Source organism: Elephas maximus, chromosome 13 (genome assembly GCF_024166365.1).
Source record: "Elephas maximus indicus isolate mEleMax1 chromosome 13, mEleMax1 primary haplotype, whole genome shotgun sequence".
Taxonomy (NCBI): Eukaryota; Metazoa; Chordata; class Mammalia; order Proboscidea; family Elephantidae; genus Elephas; species Elephas maximus.
In genome coordinates, this window is record NC_064831.1 from 100,680,206 (window position 1) to 100,701,790 (window position 21,585).

The following is a 21,585-nucleotide window of genomic DNA, read 5'->3' on the forward strand; positions in this document are numbered from 1 at the left end:
CCGTTCTTTGGGAAAGAGGTGGCCGGGTCTGTGTCTCTGCATGGCACAAGGGTGAAATCAAACTCCGGAAATTCGTAGGAGAAGTTTGGGGCAAATTCTTGGAGTAAGCACTCTTCTGAGTGTCCCACAGCTCGTTTGAAGATCCCCAGTTTGGGGAACCCTTGGGTGTAATTTCCTGAGAGTGCTCGTGCACGGGACAGTGCCTGTGGACACAGATTTGGCTTCCTTGTTACATGGGCCAGGCCTGATCAAAATGAAAAGCCTCTCCTTGCCTGGGACCTCCTGAGTTTCTTTTACTACGGTCTGAGACCTCTATGCCATGTCCTGATCTGGCACATGTCTGCCTTTCTGTCAAGGGTGAGCAGTCTCCCTAACGGGTTAGAAGTGCGTGTCTTGATGTTGTCCATATTTTTGAGCACATGTGGGAAAAACCTTAGCTGTTAGACCATGGATGTCTCTCGTGCGATGTCTGGCTTACTTCTTTGTCCTTCCTAAAAGGATTGCAAGGTCCAGGCCTGTTTTCCCGCTTTCATGAGGGTCAAGCTACTCCCCAGGAACCTGGAAGAGGATGTGCGAACATTCTCATCCTGCATGATTCCGGGCTGGATGGAAGATGTCTGTGGTAAGGAACTTGAGGACTCAGGTGATTTTTCCTGGGGATTGATATGTCTCGGGTCAATGATGACACCTCCACTTCTCTGGAAGAGAAATGATGACATTAAAATCACGCTCAATAGGATCACGCTGAGGCCCAGAGGGAAACTGCTTTTCCCCAATCTTAATGATCTCCTTTAGAATGGAGCCCGTTTTGATTCCTTTTACGTCCAGCACGTGATCGAAAACTCCTCACTGACCGATTTTTGTCAAGCTGATTCCTTGGCTCCTTTCCTCTTTTTCTCTGACTTAGAAAGACCTACTCCCAAGAGATTCACCACAGGAAGAACACAAGGTGAGTGAATGATGGCAGTTTTACCTTGTCCCTGCTGATACTTGGACAAGTGAAAACGGAGCCCAAAAGGCAGTCGGGTTTTGTGGAGAAGCTGAGACGCGTGCCCTGCTTTTAGCTTGACCTGACCGATTGAATAAGCGGCGGTGATATGCACGGGTGGATAGTTAGGAAGCACAGGAACCTGGAAGAATTTCCACTTGAGGAATTTTTGATCATCCGGTGCCCAGCCTGGTATGTCTACGGAATTGAGAGAATGCACAGCGAGACAAATGTGCTTTTCTCATATATTTTCCGCTTGGGAATGGCTAGGAGCTCTACTGGAGAAACCGGACATACTTGCCATAGTCGAAAGCCTGTGTCAGTTGCGACTGGACGATTAGGATCTGCAGGGTATCTTTCCCACAAATCCTGGCACTGGGTGAACAATCGAGTAGTCTGATACCTCACTGTAGCTATCGAGAAAAGGTAGCAGCACAAATATCTGAGTCAAAACACTAAGGTCAGGTTCGATGGCATTTGGTAAACGCGATGCGCGCGTCATGACTAGTTTCAGGTACGTGCCACAGGAAGTCACGATCGGCTAACACTCTAGTCAGGAAATGCAGGCATAACTGCTGCCTTCCACATGCGGAAAGATCATTTTCTTGACAGTTCTTTGGAATCTCATAGAGATTCTGTAGAACTGCTTTTCTGTATGCCCCACAGGATCCTGTGGTGGTTGATATACAGGAGGAGATGTTCTCCCTCTATAGGGATTATTCGGGCCTGAGGTAGATTGGATTGTGTCTCTACATGGCTCAGTGGTGAAATCAAAGTGTTGAAGGACTGTGGAAATTTCTAGAAGTGTTGGCACAATTCTTGGAAAGGAACTCATTCCCAAATGTCCTTCCAGCTGATTTGAAGATCCCCAGTTACTGGGGACTCTTGGGTGCCGTATCCCGAGAGTCCAACACGTTGGACGGTGCCCCTGGACGCATATTTGGCTGCCTTCAACACATCAGTCAGGGTTAATCAATTGCAAAGGCTCCTTTTGCCTGCGTGCTCCTGAGAATTTGTACTACATCCAGGCACGAGTCTCACCTTGTGTCAAGGGTCAGCAGTCTCCCCAGTGGGTTGTAAATGGGTGTCTTGATTTTGTGCATATGTTTGCGACTATCTGGGAGAAAGCATAGCCATAGGGAAGTGAGCTTCTCTCCTGTGATCTTTGTCTTACTGATTTGCCCTTTTCCAAGGGATAGTGAGGTCGATGTCTGTTGTCCTGCTTTCATGGGGGTCAAGCCAACTCTCCTGGAAACTGGAAGACGATGTGTGAATTCTCTCACCCAGTGTCATTCCTCGGTGGAAGGAAGCCATTTGTGGTAAGCATCTTCAGGTCTCAGGGGATTTTTCCTGGGGAGAGATATGGCTCGGGTCAATGATGACATAACCTGTCTCGAAGAGAGATGATGACCTAAAAATCGTGCTCAGTGGGTTTATGCTGAGGCCCTGCGAGACACTCCTTTGCCCCGGCCTTATAGATCTTCTTTAGAGCAGACCCCCATTTTCATTCCTTTCACCTGCACCAAGTGACCCAAAACACCTGGGTGGCTGATTTTTGCCAGGCTGATTCCTTGGCTCTTTTCCTCTTTTTGTGTCATTTAGAAAGACCTGCTTCCATGAAACTCACCGTGGCGAGGTCACAAGGTGAGGGAATCACCGTGATTTTCCCTGGCCCCATCTGACACTTGGGCAAGTGAGGATGCAGCCCAAAAGGCAGTAGAGGTTGTTGACAAAGCTGAGGCATGTCCCCTGGTGTTTGCTTGACCTTGCCTGGTTGACTAAGTGGCAGTGATGTGCGTGGATGGATACTTAGGAATCTGAGGATCCTGAAAAATGTGCGCTTGAGTCGTCTCCGATAGCCGGGGTCCAAGTCCGATACGTCCTAGGGAATTGGGAGAAATGCACAACGAGAAGAATGTATTTTCCCAAGATATTTATGGGAGGTGAATGGCTCAGAGCTCTACGGGAGACTGGTCAACTTGCCATATTGAAAGCGTTTGTCAGTTTCAGCTGGCTTCTTAGGATCTGCAGGGCACTTTTCCCAGGAATCTTGAAATTGGATGAGAGATTCCGTAGTCTGATAGCTGGCTCCAGCTTTCAAGTGAAGGTAGCTGCACAGATACCCGCGTAGAAAATCTAAAGTCAGGGTCTATGCCATGTGTGAGGAGGACACGAGGGTCGTGAGCAGTTTCAGGTTCATGCCACAGGAAGTCATGTTTCCTTGGAGCTGTAGACAGTGAATGCAGGTGTAAATGCTGCCTTGCACGAGTGCAAAGATCACTGTTCCTACACAGTTCATTGGAATCCCGTAGAGTTTCCATAAGACTCCTGCTCTGTTTGTGCCAAGAGATCTTCTGATGGTTGATAAGCAGGAGGAGATATGTTCCCTGTGTTACCGTTCTTTGGGAAAGAGGTGGCCGGGTCTGTGTCTCTGCATGGCACAAGGGTGAAATCAAACTCCGGAAATTCGTAGGAGAAGTTTGGGGCAAATTCTTGGAGTAAGCACTCTTCTGAGTGTCCCACAGCTCGTTTGAAGATCCCCAGTTTGGGGAACCCTTGGGTGTAATTTCCTGAGAGTGCTCGTGCACGGGACAGTGCCTGTGGACACAGATTTGGCTTCCTTGTTACATGGGCCAGGCCTGATCAAAATGAAAAGCCTCTCCTTGCCTGGGACCTCCTGAGTTTCTTTTACTACGGTCTGAGACCTCTATGCCATGTCCTGATCTGGCACATGTCTGCCTTTCTGTCAAGGGTGAGCAGTCTCCCTAACGGGTTAGAAGTGCGTGTCTTGATGTTGTCCATATTTTTGAGCACATGTGGGAAAAACCTTAGCTGTTAGACCATGGATGTCTCTCGTGCGATGTCTGGCTTACTTCTTTGTCCTTCCTAAAAGGATTGCAAGGTCCAGGCCTGTTTTCCCGCTTTCATGAGGGTCAAGCTACTCCCCAGGAACCTGGAAGAGGATGTGCAAACATTCTCATCCTGCATGATTCCGGGCTGGATGGAAGATGTCTGTGGTAAGGAACTTGAGGACTCAGGTGATTTTTCCTGGGGATTGATATGTCTCGGGTCAATGATGACACCTCCACTTCTCTGGAAGAGAAATGATGACATTAAAATCACGCTCAATAGGATCACGCTGAGGCCCAGAGGGAAACTGCTTTTCCCCAATCTTAATGATCTCCTTTAGAATGGAGCCCGTTTTGATTCCTTTTCCGTCCAGCACGTGATCGAAAACTCCTCACTGACCGATTTTTGTCAAGCTGATTCCTTGGCTCCTTTCCTCTTTTTCTCTGACTTAGAAAGACCTACTCCCAAGAGATTCACCACAGGAAGAACACAAGGTGAGTGAATGATGGCAGTTTTACCTTGTCCCTGCTGATACTTGGACAAGTGAAAACGGAGCCCAAAAGGCAGTCGGGTTTTGTGGAGAAGCTGAGACGCGTGCCCTGCTTTTAGCTTGACCTGACCGATTGAATAAGTGGCGGTGATATGCATGGGTGGATAGTTAGGAAGCACAGGAACCTGGAAGAATTTCCACTTGAGGAATTTTTGATCATCCGGTGCCCAGCCTGGTATGTCTACGGAATTGAGAGAATGCACAGCGAGACAAATGTGCTTTTCTCATATATTTTCCGCTTGGGAATGGCTAGGAGCTCTACTGGAGAAACCGGACATACTTGCCATAGTTGAAAGCCTGTGTCAGTTGCGACTGGACGATTAGGATCTGCAGGGTATCTTTCCCACAAATCCTGGCACTGGGTGAACAATCGAGTAGTCTGATACCTCACTGTAGCTATCGAGAAAAGGTAGCAGCACAAATATCTGAGTCAAAACACTAAGGTCAGGTTCGATGGCATTTGGTAAACGCGATGCGCGCGTCATGACTAGTTTCAGGTACGTGCCACAGGAAGTCACGATCGGCTAACACTCTAGTCAGGAAATGCAGGCATAACTGCTGCCTTCCACATGCGGAAAGATCATTTTCTTGACAGTTCTTTGGAATCTCATAGAGATTCTGTAGAACTGCTTTTCTGTATGCCCCACAGGATCCTGTGGTGGTTGATATACAGGAGGAGATGTTCTCCCTCTATAGGGATTATTCGGGCCTGAGGTAGATTGGATTGTGTCTCTACATGGCTCAGTGGTGAAATCAAAGTGTTGAAGGACTGTGGAAATTTCTAGAAGTGTTGGCACAATTCTTGGAAAGGAACTCATTCCCAAATGTCCTTCCAGCTGATTTGAAGATCCCCAGTTACTGGGGACTCTTGGGTGCCGTATCCCGAGAGTCCAACACGTTGGACGGTGCCCCTGGACGCATATTTGGCTGCCTTCAACACATCAGTCAGGGTTAATCAATTGCAAAGGCTCCTTTTGCCTGCGTGCTCCTGAGAATTTGTACTACATCCAGGCACGAGTCTCACTTTGTGTGAAGGGTCAGCAGTCTCCCCAGTGGGTTGTAAAGGGGTGTCTTGATTTTGTGCATATGTTTGCGACTATCTGGGAGAAAGCATAGCCATAGGGAAGTGAGCTTCTCTCCTGTGATCTTTGTCTTACTGATTTGCCCTTTTCCAAGGGATAGTGAGGTCGATGTCTGTTGTCCTGCTTTCATGGGGGTCAAGCCAACTCCCCTGGAAACTGGAAGACGATGTGTGAATTCTCTCACCCAGTGTCATTCCTCGGTGGAAGGAAGCCATTTGTGGTAAGCATCTTCAGGTCTCAGGGGATTTTTCCTGGGGAGAGATATGGCTCGGGTCAATGATGACATAACCTGTCTCGAAGAGAGATGATGACCTAAAAATCGTGCTCAGTGGGTTTATGCTGAGGCCCTGCGAGACACTCCTTTGCCCCGGCCTTATAGATCTTCTTTAGAGCAGACCCCCATTTTCATTCCTTTCACCTGCACCAAGTGACCCAAAACACCTGGGTGGCTGATTTTTGCCAGGCTGATTCCTTGGCTCTTTTCCTCTTTTTGTGTCATTTAGAAAGACCTGCTTCCATGAAACTCACCGTGGCGAGGTCACAAGGTGAGGGAATCACCGTGATTTTCCCTGGCCCCATCTGACACTTGGGCAAGTGAGGATGCAGCCCAAAAGGCAGTAGAGGTTGTTGACAAAGCTGAGGCATGTCCCCTGGTGTTTGCTTGACCTTGCCTGGTTGACTAAGTGGCAGTGATGTGCGTGGATGGATACTTAGGAATCTGAGGATCCTGAAAAATGTGCGCTTGAGTCGTCTCCGATAGCCGGGGTCCAAGTCCGATACGTCCTAGGGAATTGGGAGAAATGCACAACGAGAAGAATGTATTTTCCCAAGATATTTATGGGAGGTGAATGGCTCAGAGCTCTACGGGAGACTGGTCAACTTGCCATATTGAAAGCGTTTGTCAGTTTCAGCTGGCTTCTTAGGATCTGCAGGGCACTTTTCCCAGGAATCTTGAAATTGGATGAGAGATTCCGTAGTCTGATAGCTGGCTCCAGCTTTCAAGTGAAGGTAGCTGCACAGATACCCGCGTAGAAAATCTAAAGTCAGGGTCTATGCCATGTGTGAGGAGGACACGAGGGTCGTGAGCAGTTTCAGGTTCATGCCACAGGAAGTCATGTTTCCTTGGAGCTGTAGACAGTGAATGCAGGTGTAAATGCTGCCTTGCACGAGTGCAAAGATCACTGTTCCTACACAGTTCATTGGAATCCCGTAGAGTTTCCATAAGACTCCTGCTCTGTTTGTGCCAAGAGATCTTCTGATGGTTGATAAGCAGGAGGAGATATGTTCCCTGTGTTACCGTTCTTTGGGAAAGAGGTGGCCGGGTCTGTGTCTCTGCATGGCACAAGGGTGAAATCAAACTCCGGAAATTCGTAGGAGAAGTTTGGGGCAAATTCTTGGAGTAAGCACTCTTCTGAGTGTCCCACAGCTCGTTTGAAGATCCCCAGTTTGGGGAACCCTTGGGTGTAATTTCCTGAGAGTGCTCGTGCACGGGACAGTGCCTGTGGACACAGATTTGGCTTCCTTGTTACATGGGCCAGGCCTGATCAAAATGAAAAGCCTCTCCTTGCCTGGGACCTCCTGAGTTTCTTTTACTACGGTCTGAGACCTCTATGCCATGTCCTGATCTGGCACATGTCTGCCTTTCTGTCAAGGGCGAGCAGTCTCCCTAACGGGTTAGAAGTGCGTGTCTTGATGTTGTCCATATTTTTGAGCACATGTGGGAAAAACCTTAGCTGTTAGACCATGGATGTCTCTCGTGCGATGTCTGGCTTACTTCTTTGTCCTTCCTAAAAGGATTGCAAGGTCCAGGCCTGTTTTCCCGCTTTCATGAGGGTCAAGCTACTCCCCAGGAACCTGGAAGAGGATGTGCGAACATTCTCATCCTGCATGATTCCGGGCTGGATGGAAGATGTCTGTGGTAAGGAACTTGAGGACTCAGGTGATTTTTCCTGGGGATTGATATGTCTCGGGTCAATGATGACACCTCCACTTCTCTGGAAGAGAAATGATGACATTAAAATCACGCTCAATAGGATCACGCTGAGGCCCAGAGGGAAACTGCTTTTCCCCAATCTTAATGATCTCCTTTAGAATGGAGCCCGTTTTGATTCCTTTTACGTCCAGCACGTGATCGAAAACTCCTCACTGACCGATTTTTGTCAAGCTGATTCCTTGGCTCCTTTCCTCTTTTTCTCTGACTTAGAAAGACCTACTCCCAAGAGATTCACCACAGGAAGAACACAAGGTGAGTGAATGATGGCAGTTTTACCTTGTCCCTGCTGATACTTGGACAAGTGAAAACGGAGCCCAAAAGGCAGTCGGGTTTTGTGGAGAAGCTGAGACGCGTGCCCTGCTTTTAGCTTGACCTGACCGATTGAATAAGCGGCGGTGATATGCACGGGTGGATAGTTAGGAAGCACAGGAACCTGGAAGAATTTCCACTTGAGGAATTTTTGATCATCCGGTGCCCAGCCTGGTATGTCTACGGAATTGAGAGAATGCACAGCGAGACAAATGTGCTTTTCTCATATATTTTCCGCTTGGGAATGGCTAGGAGCTCTACTGGAGAAACCGGACATACTTGCCATAGTCGAAAGCCTGTGTCAGTTGCGACTGGACGATTAGGATCTGCAGGGTATCTTTCCCACAAATCCTGGCACTGGGTGAACAATCGAGTAGTCTGATACCTCACTGTAGCTATCGAGAAAAGGTAGCAGCACAAATATCTGAGTCAAAACACTAAGGTCAGGTTCGATGGCATTTGGTAAACGCGATGCGCGCGTCATGACTAGTTTCAGGTACGTGCCACAGGAAGTCACGATCGGCTAACACTCTAGTCAGGAAATGCAGGCATAACTGCTGCCTTCCACATGCGGAAAGATCATTTTCTTGACAGTTCTTTGGAATCTCATAGAGATTCTGTAGAACTGCTTTTCTGTATGCCCCACAGGATCCTGTGGTGGTTGATATACAGGAGGAGATGTTCTCCCTCTATAGGGATTATTCGGGCCTGAGGTAGATTGGATTGTGTCTCTACATGGCTCAGTGGTGAAATCAAAGTGTTGAAGGACTGTGGAAATTTCTAGAAGTGTTGGCACAATTCTTGGAAAGGAACTCATTCCCAAATGTCCTTCCAGCTGATTTGAAGATCCCCAGTTACTGGGGACTCTTGGGTGCCGTATCCCGAGAGTCCAACACGTTGGACGGTGCCCCTGGACGCATATTTGGCTGCCTTCAACACATCAGTCAGGGTTAATCAATTGCAAAGGCTCCTTTTGCCTGCGTGCTCCTGAGAATTTGTACTACATCCAGGCACGAGTCTCACCTTGTGTCAAGGGTCAGCAGTCTCCCCAGTGGGTTGTAAATGGGTGTCTTGATTTTGTGCATATGTTTGCGACTATCTGGGAGAAAGCATAGCCATAGGGAAGTGAGCTTCTCTCCTGTGATCTTTGTCTTACTGATTTGCCCTTTTCCAAGGGATAGTGAGGTCGATGTCTGTTGTCCTGCTTTCATGGGGGTCAAGCCAACTCTCCTGGAAACTGGAAGACGATGTGTGAATTCTCTCACCCAGTGTCATTCCTCGGTGGAAGGAAGCCATTTGTGGTAAGCATCTTCAGGTCTCAGGGGATTTTTCCTGGGGAGAGATATGGCTCGGGTCAATGATGACATAACCTGTCTCGAAGAGAGATGATGACCTAAAAATCGTGCTCAGTGGGTTTATGCTGAGGCCCTGCGAGACACTCCTTTGCCCCGGCCTTATAGATCTTCTTTAGAGCAGACCCCCATTTTCATTCCTTTCACCTGCACCAAGTGACCCAAAACACCTGGGTGGCTGATTTTTGCCAGGCTGATTCCTTGGCTCTTTTCCTCTTTTTGTGTCATTTAGAAAGACCTGCTTCCATGAAACTCACCGTGGCGAGGTCACAAGGTGAGGGAATCACCGTGATTTTCCCTGGCCCCATCTGACACTTGGGCAAGTGAGGATGCAGCCCAAAAGGCAGTAGAGGTTGTTGACAAAGCTGAGGCATGTCCCCTGGTGTTTGCTTGACCTTGCCTGGTTGACTAAGTGGCAGTGATGTGCGTGGATGGATACTTAGGAATCTGAGGATCCTGAAAAATGTGCGCTTGAGTCGTCTCCGATAGCCGGGGTCCAAGTCCGATACGTCCTAGGGAATTGGGAGAAATGCACAACGAGAAGAATGTATTTTCCCAAGATATTTATGGGAGGTGAATGGCTCAGAGCTCTACGGGAGACTGGTCAACTTGCCATATTGAAAGCGTTTGTCAGTTTCAGCTGGCTTCTTAGGATCTGCAGGGCACTTTTCCCAGGAATCTTGAAATTGGATGAGAGATTCCGTAGTCTGATAGCTGGCTCCAGCTTTCAAGTGAAGGTAGCTGCACAGATACCCGCGTAGAAAATCTAAAGTCAGGGTCTATGCCATGTGTGAGGAGGACACGAGGGTCGTGAGCAGTTTCAGGTTCATGCCACAGGAAGTCATGTTTCCTTGGAGCTGTAGACAGTGAATGCAGGTGTAAATGCTGCCTTGCACGAGTGCAAAGATCACTGTTCCTACACAGTTCATTGGAATCCCGTAGAGTTTCCATAAGACTCCTGCTCTGTTTGTGCCAAGAGATCTTCTGATGGTTGATAAGCAGGAGGAGATATGTTCCCTGTGTTACCGTTCTTTGGGAAAGAGGTGGCCGGGTCTGTGTCTCTGCATGGCACAAGGGTGAAATCAAACTCCGGAAATTCGTAGGAGAAGTTTGGGGCAAATTCTTGGAGTAAGCACTCTTCTGAGTGTCCCACAGCTCGTTTGAAGATCCCCAGTTTGGGGAACCCTTGGGTGTAATTTCCTGAGAGTGCTCGTGCACGGGACAGTGCCTGTGGACACAGATTTGGCTTCCTTGTTACATGGGCCAGGCCTGATCAAAATGAAAAGCCTCTCCTTGCCTGGGACCTCCTGAGTTTCTTTTACTACGGTCTGAGACCTCTATGCCATGTCCTGATCTGGCACATGTCTGCCTTTCTGTCAAGGGTGAGCAGTCTCCCTAACGGATTAGAAGTGCGTGTCTTGATGTTGTCCATATTTTTGAGCACATGTGGGAAAAACCTTAGCTGTTAGACCATGGATGTCTCTCGTCCGATGTCTGGCTTACTTCTTTGTCCTTCCTAAAAGGATTGCAAGGTCCAGGCCTGTTTTCCCGCTTTCATGAGGGTCAAGCTACTCCCCAGGAACCTGGAAGAGGATGTGTGAACATTCTCATCCTGCATGATTCCGGGCTGGATGGAAGATGTCTGTGGTAAGGAACTTGAGGACTCAGGTGATTTTTCCTGGGGATTGATATGTCTCGGGTCAATGATGACACCTCCACTTCTCTGGAAGAGAAATGATGACATTAAAATCACGCTCAATAGGATCACGCTGAGGCCCAGAGGGAAACTGCTTTTCCCCAATCCTAATGATCTCCTTTAGAATGGAGCCCGTTTTGATTCCTTTTACGTCCAGCACGTGATCGAAAACTCCTCACTGACCGATTTTTGTCAAGCTGATTCCTTGGCTCCTTTCCTCTTTTTCTCTGACTTAGAAAGACCTACTCCCAAGAGATTCACCACAGGAAGAACACAAGGTGAGTGAATGATGGCAGTTTTACCTTGTCCCTGCTGATACTTGGACAAGTGAAAACGGAGCCCAAAAGGCAGTCGGGTTTTGTGGAGAAGCTGAGACGCGTGCCCTGCTTTTAGCTTGACCTGACCGATTGAATAAGTGGCGGTGATATGCACGGGTGGATAGTTAGGAAGCACAGGAACCTGGAAGAATTTCCACTTGAGGAATTTTTGATCATCCGGTGCCCAGCCTGGTATGTCTACGGAATTGAGAGAATGCACAGCGAGACAAATGTGCTTTTCTCATATATTTTCCGCTGGGGAATGGCTAGGAGCTCTACTGGAGAAACCGGACATACTTGCCATAGTCGAAAGCCTGTGTCAGTTGCGACTGGACGATTAGGATCTGCAGGGTATCTTTCCCACAAATCCTGGCACTGGGTGAACAATCGAGTAGTCTGATACCTCACTGTAGCTATCAAGAAAAGGTAGCAGCACAAATATCTGAGTCAAAACACTAAGGTCAGGTTCGATGGCATTTGGTAAACGCGATGCGCGCGTCATGACTAGTTTCAGGTACGTGCCACAGGAAGTCACGATCGGCTAACACTCTAGTCAGGAAATGCAGGCATAACTGCTGCCTTCCACATGCGGAAAGATCATTTTCTTGACAGTTCTTTGGAATCTCATAGAGACTCTATAGAACTGCTTTTCTGTATGCCCCACAGGATCCTGTGGTGGTTGATATACAGGAGGAGATGTTCTCCCTCTATAGGGATTATTCGGGCCTGAGGTAGATTGGATTGTGTCTCTACATGGCTCAGTGGTGAAATCAAAGTGTTGAAGGACTGTGGAAATTTCTAGAAGTGTTGGCACAATTCTTGGAAAGGAACTCATTCCCAAATGTCCTTCCAGCTGATTTGAAGATCCCCAGTTACTGGGGACTCTTGGGTGCCGTATCCCGAGAGTCCAACACGTTGGACGGTGCCCCTGGACGCATATTTGGCTGCCTTCAACACATCAGTCAGGGTTAATCAATTGCAAAGGCTCCTTTTGCCTGCGTGCTCCTGAGAATTTGTACTACATCCAGGCACGAGTCTCACTTTGTGTGAAGGGTCAGCAGTCTCCCCAGTGGGTTGTAAAGGGGTGTCTTGATTTTGTGCATATGTTTGCGACTATCTGGGAGAAAGCATAGCCATAGGGAAGTGAGCTTCTCTCCTGTGATCTTTGTCTTACTGATTTGCCCTTTTCCAAGGGATAGTGAGGTCGATGTCTGTTGTCCTGCTTTCATGGGGGTCAAGCCAACTCCCCTGGAAACTGGAAGACGATGTGTGAATTCTCTCACCTAGTGTCATTCCTCGGTGGAAGGAAGACATTTGTGGTAAGCATCTTCAGGTCTCAGGGGATTTTTCCTGGGGAGAGATATGGCTCGGGTCAATGATGACATAACCTGTCTCGAAGAGAGATGATGACCTAAAAATCGTGCTCAGTGGGTTTATGCTGAGGCCCTGCGAGACACTCCTTTGCCCCGGCCTTATAGATCTTCTTTAGAGCAGACCCCCATTTTCATTCCTTTCACCTGCACCAAGTGACCCAAAACACCTGGGTGGCTGATTTTTGCCAGGCTGATTCCTTGGCTCTTTTCCTCTTTTTGTGTCATTTAGAAAGACCTGCTTCCATGAAACTCACCGTGGCGAGGTCACAAGGTGAGGGAATCACCGTGATTTTCCCTGGCCCCATCTGACACTTGGGCAAGTGAGGATGCAGCCCAAAAGGCAGTAGAGGTTGTTGACAAAGCTGAGGCATGTCCCCTGGTGTTTGCTTGACCTTGCCTGGTTGACTAAGTGGCAGTGATGTGCGTGGATGGATACTTAGGAATCTGAGGATCCTGAAAAATGTGCGCTTGAGTCGTCTCCGATAGCCGGGGTCCAAGTCCGATACGTCCTAGGGAATTGGGAGAAATGCACAACGAGAAGAATGTATTTTCCCAAGATATTTATGGGAGGTGAATGGCTCAGAGCTCTACGGGAGACTGGTCAACTTGCCATATTGAAAGCGTTTGTCAGTTTCAGCTGGCTTCTTAGGATCTGCAGGGCACTTTTCCCAGGAATCTTGAAATTGGATGAGAGATTCCGTAGTCTGATAGCTGGCTCCAGCTTTCAAGTGAAGGTAGCTGCACAGATACCCGCGTAGAAAATCTAAAGTCAGGGTCTATGCCATGTGTGAGGAGGACACGAGGGTCGTGAGCAGTTTCAGGTTCATGCCACAGGAAGTCATGTTTCCTTGGAGCTGTAGACAGTGAATGCAGGTGTAAATGCTGCCTTGCACGAGTGCAAAGATCACTGTTCCTACACAGTTCATTGGAATCCCGTAGAGTTTCCATAAGACTCCTGCTCTGTTTGTGCCAAGAGATCTTCTGATGGTTGATAAGCAGGAGGAGATATGTTCCCTGTGTTACCGTTCTTTGGGAAAGAGGTGGCCGGGTCTGTGTCTCTGCATGGCACAAGGGTGAAATCAAACTCCGGAAATTCGTAGGAGAAGTTTGGGGCAAATTCTTGGAGTAAGCACTCTTCTGAGTGTCCCACAGCTCGTTTGAAGATCCCCAGTTTGGGGAACCCTTGGGTGTAATTTCCTGAGAGTGCTCGTGCACGGGACAGTGCCTGTGGACACAGATTTGGCTTCCTTGTTACATGGGCCAGGCCTGATCAAAATGAAAAGCCTCTCCTTGCCTGGGACCTCCTGAGTTTCTTTTACTACGGTCTGAGACCTCTATGCCATGTCCTGATCTGGCACATGTCTGCCTTTCTGTCAAGGGTGAGCAGTCTCCCTAACGGGTTAGAAGTGCGTGTCTTGATGTTGTCCATATTTTTGAGCACATGTGGGAAAAACCTTAGCTGTTAGACCATGGATGTCTCTCGTGCGATGTCTGGCTTACTTCTTTGTCCTTCCTAAAAGGATTGCAAGGTCCAGGCCTGTTTTCCCGCTTTCATGAGGGTCAAGCTACTCCCCAGGAACCTGGAAGAGGATGTGCGAACATTCTCATCCTGCATGATTCCGGGCTGGATGGAAGATGTCTGTGGTAAGGAACTTGAGGACTCAGGTGATTTTTCCTGGGGATTGATATGTCTCGGGTCAATGATGACACCTCCACTTCTCTGGAAGAGAAATGATGACATTAAAATCACGCTCAATAGGATCACGCTGAGGCCCAGAGGGAAACTGCTTTTCCCCAATCTTAATGATCTCCTTTAGAATGGAGCCCGTTTTGATTCCTTTTACGTCCAGCACGTGATCGAAAACTCCTCACTGACCGATTTTTGTCAAGCTGATTCCTTGGCTCCTTTCCTCTTTTTCTCTGACTTAGAAAGACCTACTCCCAAGAGATTCACCACAGGAAGAACACAAGGTGAGTGAATGATGGCAGTTTTACCTTGTCCCTGCTGATACTTGGACAAGTGAAAACGGAGCCCAAAAGGCAGTCGGGTTTTGTGGAGAAGCTGAGACGCGTGCCCTGCTTTTAGCTTGACCTGACCGATTGAATAAGTGGCGGTGATATGCATGGGTGGATAGTTAGGAAGCACAGGAACCTGGAAGAATTTCCACTTGAGGAATTTTTGATCATCCGGTGCCCAGCCTGGTATGTCTACGGAATTGAGAGAATGCACAGCGAGACAAATGTGCTTTTCTCATATATTTTCCGCTTGGGAATGGCTAGGAGCTCTACTGGAGAAACCGGACATACTTGCCATAGTTGAAAGCCTGTGTCAGTTGCGACTGGACGATTAGGATCTGCAGGGTATCTTTCCCACAAATCCTGGCACTGGGTGAACAATCGAGTAGTCTGATACCTCACTGTAGCTATCGAGAAAAGGTAGCAGCACAAATATCTGAGTCAAAACACTAAGGTCAGGTTCGATGGCATTTGGTAAACGCGATGCGCGCGTCATGACTAGTTTCAGGTACGTGCCACAGGAAGTCACGATCGGCTAACACTCTAGTCAGGAAATGCAGGCATAACTGCTGCCTTCCACATGCGGAAAGATCATTTTCTTGACAGTTCTTTGGAATCTCATAGAGATTCTGTAGAACTGCTTTTCTGTATGCCCCACAGGATCCTGTGGTGGTTGATATACAGGAGGAGATGTTCTCCCTCTATAGGGATTATTCGGGCCTGAGGTAGATTGGATTGTGTCTCTACATGGCTCAGTGGTGAAATCAAAGTGTTGAAGGACTGTGGAAATTTCTAGAAGTGTTGGCACAATTCTTGGAAAGGAACTCATTCCCAAATGTCCTTCCAGCTGATTTGAAGATCCCCAGTTACTGGGGACTCTTGGGTGCCGTATCCCGAGAGTCCAACACGTTGGACGGTGCCCCTGGACGCATATTTGGCTGCCTTCAACACATCAGTCAGGGTTAATCAATTGCAAAGGCTCCTTTTGCCTGCGTGCTCCTGAGAATTTGTACTACATCCAGGCACGAGTCTCACTTTGTGTGAAGGGTCAGCAGTCTCCCCAGTGGGTTGTAAATGGGTGTCTTGATTTTGTGCATATGTTTGCGACTATCTGGGAGAAAGCATAGCCATAGGGAAGTGAGCTTCTCTCCTGTGATCTTTGTCTTACTGATTTGCCCTTTTCCAAGGGATAGTGAGGTCGATGTCTGTTGTCCTGCTTTCATGGGGGTCAAGCCAACTCCCCTGGAAACTGGAAGACGATGTGTGAATTCTCTCACCCAGTGTCATTCCTCGGTGGAAGGAAGCCATTTGTGGTAAGCATCTTCAGGTCTCAGGGGATTTTTCCTGGGGAGAGATATGGCTCGGGTCAATGATGACATAACCTGTCTCGAAGAGAGATGATGACCTAAAAATCGTGCTCAGTGGGTTTATGCTGAGGCCCTGCGAGACACTCCTTTGCCCCGGCCTTATAGATCTTCTTTAGAGCAGACCCCCATTTTCATTCCTTTCACCTGCACCAAGTGACCCAAAACACCTGGGTGGCTGATTTTTGCCAGGCTGATTCCTTGGCTCTTTTCCTCTTTTTGTGTCATTTAGAAAGACCTGCTTCCATGAAACTCACCGTGGCGAGGTCACAAGGTGAGGGAATCACCGTGATTTTCCCTGGCCCCATCTGACACTTGGGCAAGTGAGGATGCAGCCCAAAAGGCAGTAGAGGTTGTTGACAAAGCTGAGGCATGTCCCCTGGTGTTTGCTTGACCTTGCCTGGTTGACTAAGTGGCAGTGATGTGCGTGGATGGATACTTAGGAATCTGAGGATCCTGAAAAATGTGCGCTTGAGTCGTCTCCGATAGCCGGGGTCCAAGTCCGATACGTCCTAGGGAATTGGGAGAAATGCACAACGAGAAGAATGTATTTTCCCAAGATATTTATGGGAGGTGAATGGCTCAGAGCTCTACGGGAGACTGGTCAACTTGCCATATTGAAAGCGTTTGTCAGTTTCAGCTGGCTTCTTAGGATCTGCAGGGCACTTTTCCCAGGAATCTTGAAATTGGATGAGAGATTCCGTAGTCTGATAGCTGGCTCCAGCTTTCAAGTGAAGGTAGATGCACAGATACCCGCGTAGAAAATCTAAAGTCAGGGTCTATGCCATGTGTGAGGAGGACACGAGGGTCGTGAGCAGTTTCAGGTTCATGCCACAGGAAGTCATGTTTCCTTGGAGCTGTAGACAGTGAATGCAGGTGTAAATGCTGCCTTGCACGAGTGCAAAGATCACTGTTCCTACACAGTTCATTGGAATCCCGTAGAGTTTCCATAAGACTCCTGCTCTGTTTGTGCCAAGAGATCTTCTGATGGTTGATAAGCAGGAGGAGATATGTTCCCTGTGTTACCGTTCTTTGGGAAAGAGGTGGCCGGGTCTGTGTCTCTGCATGGCACAAGGGTGAAATCAAACTCCGGAAATTCGTAGGAGAAGTTTGGGGCAAATTCTTGGAGTAAGCACTCTTCTGAGTGTCCCACAGCTCGTTTGAAGATCCCCAGTTTGGGGAACCCTTGGGTGTAATTTCCTGAGAGTGCTCGTGCACGGGACAGTGCCTGTGGACACAGATTTGGCTTCCTTGTTACATGGGCCAGGCCTGATCAAAATGAAAAGCCTCTCCTTGCCTGGGACCTCCTGAGTTTCTTTTACTACGGTCTGAGACCTCTATGCCATGTCCTGATCTGGCACATGTCTGCCTTTCTGTCAAGGGCGAGCAGTCTCCCTAACGGGTTAGAAGTGCGTGTCTTGATGTTGTCCATATTTTTGAGCACATGTGGGAAAAACCTTAGCTGTTAGACCATGGATGTCTCTCGTGCGATGTCTGGCTTACTTCTTTGTCCTTCCTAAAAGGATTGCAAGGTCCAGGCCTGTTTTCCCGCTTTCATGAGGGTCAAGCTACTCCCCAGGAACCTGGAAGAGGATGTGCGAACATTCTCATCCTGCATGATTCCGGGCTGGATGGAAGATGTCTGTGGTAAGGAACTTGAGGACTCAGGTGATTTTTCCTGGGGATTGATATGTCTCGGGTCAATGATGACACCTCCACTTCTCTGGAAGAGAAATGATGACATTAAAATCACGCTCAATAGGATCACGCTGAGGCCCAGAGGGAAACTGCTTTTCCCCAATCTTAATGATCTCCTTTAGAATGGAGCCCGTTTTGATTCCTTTTACGTCCAGCACGTGATCGAAAACTCCTCACTGACCGATTTTTGTCAAGCTGATTCCTTGGCTCCTTTCCTCTTTTTCTCTGACTTAGAAAGACCTACTCCCAAGAGATTCACCACAGGAAGAACACAAGGTGAGTGAATGATGGCAGTTTTACCTTGTCCCTGCTGATACTTGGACAAGTGAAAACGGAGCCCAAAAGGCAGTCGGGTTTTGTGGAGAAGCTGAGACGCGTGCCCTGCTTTTAGCTTGACCTGACCGATTGAATAAGTGGCGGTGATATGCACGGGTGGATAGTTAGGAAGCACAGGAACCTGGAAGAATTTCCACTTGAGGAATTTTTGATCATCCGGTGCCCAGCCTGGTATGTCTACGGAATTGAGAGAATGCGCAGCGAGACAAATGTGCTTTTCTCATATATTTTCCGCTTGGGAATGGCTAGGAGCTCTACTGGAGAAACCGGACATACTTGCCATAGTTGAAAGCCTGTGTCAGTTGCGACTGGACGATTAGGATCTGCAGGGTATCTTTCCCACAAATCCTGGCACTGGGTGAACAATCGAGTAGTCTGATACCTCACTGTAGCTATCGAGAAAAGGTAGCAGCACAAATATCTGAGTCAAAACACTAAGGTCAGGTTCGATGGCATTTGGTAAACGCGATGCGCGCGTCATGACTAGTTTCAGGTACGTGCCACAGGAAGTCACGATCGGCTAACACTCTAGTCAGGAAATGCAGGCATAACTGCTGCCTTCCACATGCGGAAAGATCATTTTCTTGACAGTTCTTTGGAATCTCATAGAGATTCTGTAGAACTGCTTTTCTGTATGCCCCACAGGATCCTGTGGTGGTTGATATACAGGAGGAGATGTTCTCCCTCTATAGGGATTATTCGGGCCTGAGGTAGATTGGATTGTGTCTCTACATGGCTCAGTGGTGAAATCAAAGTGTTGAAGGACTGTGGAAATTTCTAGAAGTGTTGGCACAATTCTTGGAAAGGAACTCATTCCCAAATGTCCTTCCAGCTGATTTGAAGATCCCCAGTTACTGGGGACTCTTGGGTGCCGTATCCCGAGAGTCCAACACGTTGGACGGTGCCCCTGGACGCATATTTGGCTGCCTTCAACACATCAGTCAGGGTTAATCAATTGCAAAGGCTCCTTTTGCCTGCGTGCTCCTGAGAATTTGTACTACATCCAGGCACGAGTCTCACTTTGTGTGAAGGGTCAGCAGTCTCCCCAGTGGGTTGTAAATGGGTGTCTTGATTTTGTGCATATGTTTGCGACTATCTGGGAGAAAGCATAGCCATAGGGAAGTGAGCTTCTCTCCTGTGATCTTTGTCTTACTGATTTGCCCTTTTCCAAGGGATAGTGAGGTCGATGTCTGTTGTCCTGCTTTCATGGGGGTCAAGCCAACTCCCCTGGAAACTGGAAGACGATGTGTGAATTCTCTCACCCAGTGTCATTCCTCGGTGGAAGGAAGCCATTTGTGGTAAGCATCTTCAGGTCTCAGGGGATTTTTCCTGGGGAGAGATATGGCTCGGGTCAATGATGACATAACCTGTCTCGAAGAGAGATGATGACCTAAAAATCGTGCTCAGTGGGTTTATGCTGAGGCCCTGCGAGACACTCCTTTGCCCCGGCCTTATAGATCTTCTTTAGAGCAGACCCCCATTTTCATTCCTTTCACCTGCACCAAGTGACCCAAAACACCTGGGTGGCTGATTTTTGCCAGGCTGATTCCTTGGCTCTTTTCCTCTTTTTGTGTCATTTAGAAAGACCTGCTTCCATGAAACTCACCGTGGCGAGGTCACAAGGTGAGGGAATCACCGTGATTTTCCCTGGCCCCATCTGACACTTGGGCAAGTGAGGATGCAGCCCAAAAGGCAGTAGAGGTTGTTGACAAAGCTGAGGCATGTCCCCTGGTGTTTGCTTGACCTTGCCTGGTTGACTAAGTGGCAGTGATGTGCGTGGATGGATACTTAGGAATCTGAGGATCCTGAAAAATGTGCGCTTGAGTCGTCTCCGATAGCCGGGGTCCAAGTCCGATACGTCCTAGGGAATTGGGAGAAATGCACAACGAGAAGAATGTATTTTCCCAAGATATTTATGGGAGGTGAATGGCTCAGAGCTCTACGGGAGACTGGTCAACTTGCCATATTGAAAGCGTTTGTCAGTTTCAGCTGGCTTCTTAGGATCTGCAGGGCACTTTTCCCAGGAATCTTGAAATTGGATGAGAGATTCCGTAGTCTGATAGCTGGCTCCAGCTTTCAAGTGAAGGTAGATGCACAGATACCCGCGTAGAAAATCTAAAGTCAGGGTCTATGCCTTGTGTGAGGAGGACACGAGGGTCGTGAGCAGTTTCAGGTTCATGCCACAGGAAGTCATGTTTCCTTGGAGCTGTAGACAGTGAATGCAGGTGTAAATGCTGCCTTGCACGAGTGCAAAGATCACTGTTCCTACACAGTTCATTGGAATCCCGTAGAGTTTCCATAAGACTCCTGCTCTGTTTGTGCCAAGAGATCTTCTGATGGTTGATAAGCAGGAGGAGATATGTTCCCTGTGTTACCGTTCTTTGGGAAAGAGGTGGCCGGGTCTGTGTCTCTGCATGGCACAAGGGTGAAATCAAACTCCGGAAATTCGTAGGAGAAGTTTGGGGCAAATTCTTGGAGTAAGCACTCTTCTGAGTGTCCCACAGCTCGTTTGAAGATCCCCAGTTTGGGGAACCCTTGGGTGTAATTTCCTGAGAGTGCTCGTGCACGGGACAGTGCCTGTGGACACAGATTTGGCTTCCTTGTTACATGGGCCAGGCCTGATCAAAATGAAAAGCCTCTCCTTGCCTGGGACCTCCTGAGTTTCTTTTACTACGGTCTGAGACCTCTATGCCATGTCCTGATCTGGCACATGTCTGCCTTTCTGTCAAGGGCGAGCAGTCTCCCTAACGGGTTAGAAGTGCGTGTCTTGATGTTGTCCATATTTTTGAGCACATGTGGGAAAAACCTTAGCTGTTAGACCATGGATGTCTCTCGTGCGATGTCTGGCTTACTTCTTTGTCCTTCCTAAAAGGATTGCAAGGTCCAGGCCTGTTTTCCCGCTTTCATGAGGGTCAAGCTACTCCCCAGGAACCTGGAAGAGGATGTGCGAACATTCTCATCCTGCATGATTCCGGGCTGGATGGAAGATGTCTGTGGTAAGGAACTTGAGGACTCAGGTGATTTTTCCTGGGGATTGATATGTCTCGGGTCAATGATGACACCTCCACTTCTCTGGAAGAGAAATGATGACATTAAAATCACGCTCAATAGGATCACGCTGAGGCCCAGAGGGAAACTGCTTTTCCCCAATCTTAATGATCTCCTTTAGAATGGAGCCCGTTTTGATTCCTTTTACGTCCAGCACGTGATCGAAAACTCCTCACTGACCGATTTTTGTCAAGCTGATTCCTTGGCTCCTTTCCTCTTTTTCTCTGACTTAGAAAGACCTACTCCCAAGAGATTCACCACAGGAAGAACACAAGGTGAGTGAATGATGGCAGTTTTACCTTGTCCCTGCTGATACTTGGACAAGTGAAAATGGAGCCCAAAAGGCAGTCGGGTTTTGTGGAGAAGCTGAGACGCGTGCCCTGCTTTTAGCTTGACCTGACCGATTGAATAAGTGGCGGTGATATGCACGGGTGGATAGTTAGGAAGCACAGGAACCTGGAAGAATTTCCACTTGAGGAATTTTTGATCATCCGGTGCCCAGCCTGGTATGTCTACGGAATTGAGAGAATGCACAGCGAGACAAATGTGCTTTTCTCATATATTTTCCGCTTGGGAATGGCTAGGAGCTCTACTGGAGAAACCGGACATACTT

General features: G+C 48.2%; 13 non-coding genes across 13 annotated transcripts; all 13 read left to right on the forward strand.

Annotated features, from left to right (window-relative positions):
• Window positions 1-672: 672 nt before the first annotated feature.
• LOC126057600 (small nucleolar RNA SNORD115) lies at window positions 673-753 on the forward strand. Its single transcript, XR_007512677.1, has one exon. It is a non-coding gene; the product is annotated as a small nucleolar RNA SNORD115 (small nucleolar RNA).
• A 1,604-nt stretch (window positions 754-2,357) lies between these two features.
• LOC126057725 (small nucleolar RNA SNORD115) lies at window positions 2,358-2,435 on the forward strand. Its single transcript, XR_007512800.1, has one exon. It is a non-coding gene; the product is annotated as a small nucleolar RNA SNORD115 (small nucleolar RNA).
• Window positions 2,436-4,055: 1,620 nt separating this feature from the next.
• Window positions 4,056-4,136, forward strand: LOC126057601 (small nucleolar RNA SNORD115). The gene has a single exon (XR_007512678.1). It is a non-coding gene; the product is annotated as a small nucleolar RNA SNORD115 (small nucleolar RNA).
• A 1,604-nt stretch (window positions 4,137-5,740) lies between these two features.
• On the forward strand, window positions 5,741-5,818 carry LOC126057726 (small nucleolar RNA SNORD115). Its single transcript, XR_007512801.1, has one exon. It is a non-coding gene; the product is annotated as a small nucleolar RNA SNORD115 (small nucleolar RNA).
• A 1,620-nt stretch (window positions 5,819-7,438) lies between these two features.
• On the forward strand, window positions 7,439-7,519 carry LOC126057602 (small nucleolar RNA SNORD115). Its single transcript, XR_007512679.1, has one exon. It is a non-coding gene; the product is annotated as a small nucleolar RNA SNORD115 (small nucleolar RNA).
• A 1,604-nt stretch (window positions 7,520-9,123) lies between these two features.
• LOC126057729 (small nucleolar RNA SNORD115) lies at window positions 9,124-9,201 on the forward strand. The gene has a single exon (XR_007512803.1). It is a non-coding gene; the product is annotated as a small nucleolar RNA SNORD115 (small nucleolar RNA).
• Window positions 9,202-10,821: 1,620 nt separating this feature from the next.
• On the forward strand, window positions 10,822-10,902 carry LOC126057603 (small nucleolar RNA SNORD115). Its single transcript, XR_007512680.1, has one exon. It is a non-coding gene; the product is annotated as a small nucleolar RNA SNORD115 (small nucleolar RNA).
• Window positions 10,903-12,506: 1,604 nt separating this feature from the next.
• Window positions 12,507-12,584, forward strand: LOC126057730 (small nucleolar RNA SNORD115). The gene has a single exon (XR_007512804.1). It is a non-coding gene; the product is annotated as a small nucleolar RNA SNORD115 (small nucleolar RNA).
• Window positions 12,585-14,204: 1,620 nt separating this feature from the next.
• LOC126057604 (small nucleolar RNA SNORD115) lies at window positions 14,205-14,285 on the forward strand. Its single transcript, XR_007512681.1, has one exon. It is a non-coding gene; the product is annotated as a small nucleolar RNA SNORD115 (small nucleolar RNA).
• Window positions 14,286-15,889: 1,604 nt separating this feature from the next.
• On the forward strand, window positions 15,890-15,967 carry LOC126057731 (small nucleolar RNA SNORD115). The gene has a single exon (XR_007512805.1). It is a non-coding gene; the product is annotated as a small nucleolar RNA SNORD115 (small nucleolar RNA).
• Window positions 15,968-17,587: 1,620 nt separating this feature from the next.
• Window positions 17,588-17,668, forward strand: LOC126057606 (small nucleolar RNA SNORD115). The gene has a single exon (XR_007512682.1). It is a non-coding gene; the product is annotated as a small nucleolar RNA SNORD115 (small nucleolar RNA).
• Window positions 17,669-19,272: 1,604 nt separating this feature from the next.
• Window positions 19,273-19,350, forward strand: LOC126057732 (small nucleolar RNA SNORD115). The gene has a single exon (XR_007512806.1). It is a non-coding gene; the product is annotated as a small nucleolar RNA SNORD115 (small nucleolar RNA).
• Window positions 19,351-20,970: 1,620 nt separating this feature from the next.
• On the forward strand, window positions 20,971-21,051 carry LOC126057608 (small nucleolar RNA SNORD115). The gene has a single exon (XR_007512683.1). It is a non-coding gene; the product is annotated as a small nucleolar RNA SNORD115 (small nucleolar RNA).
• Window positions 21,052-21,585: the final 534 nt, after the last annotated feature.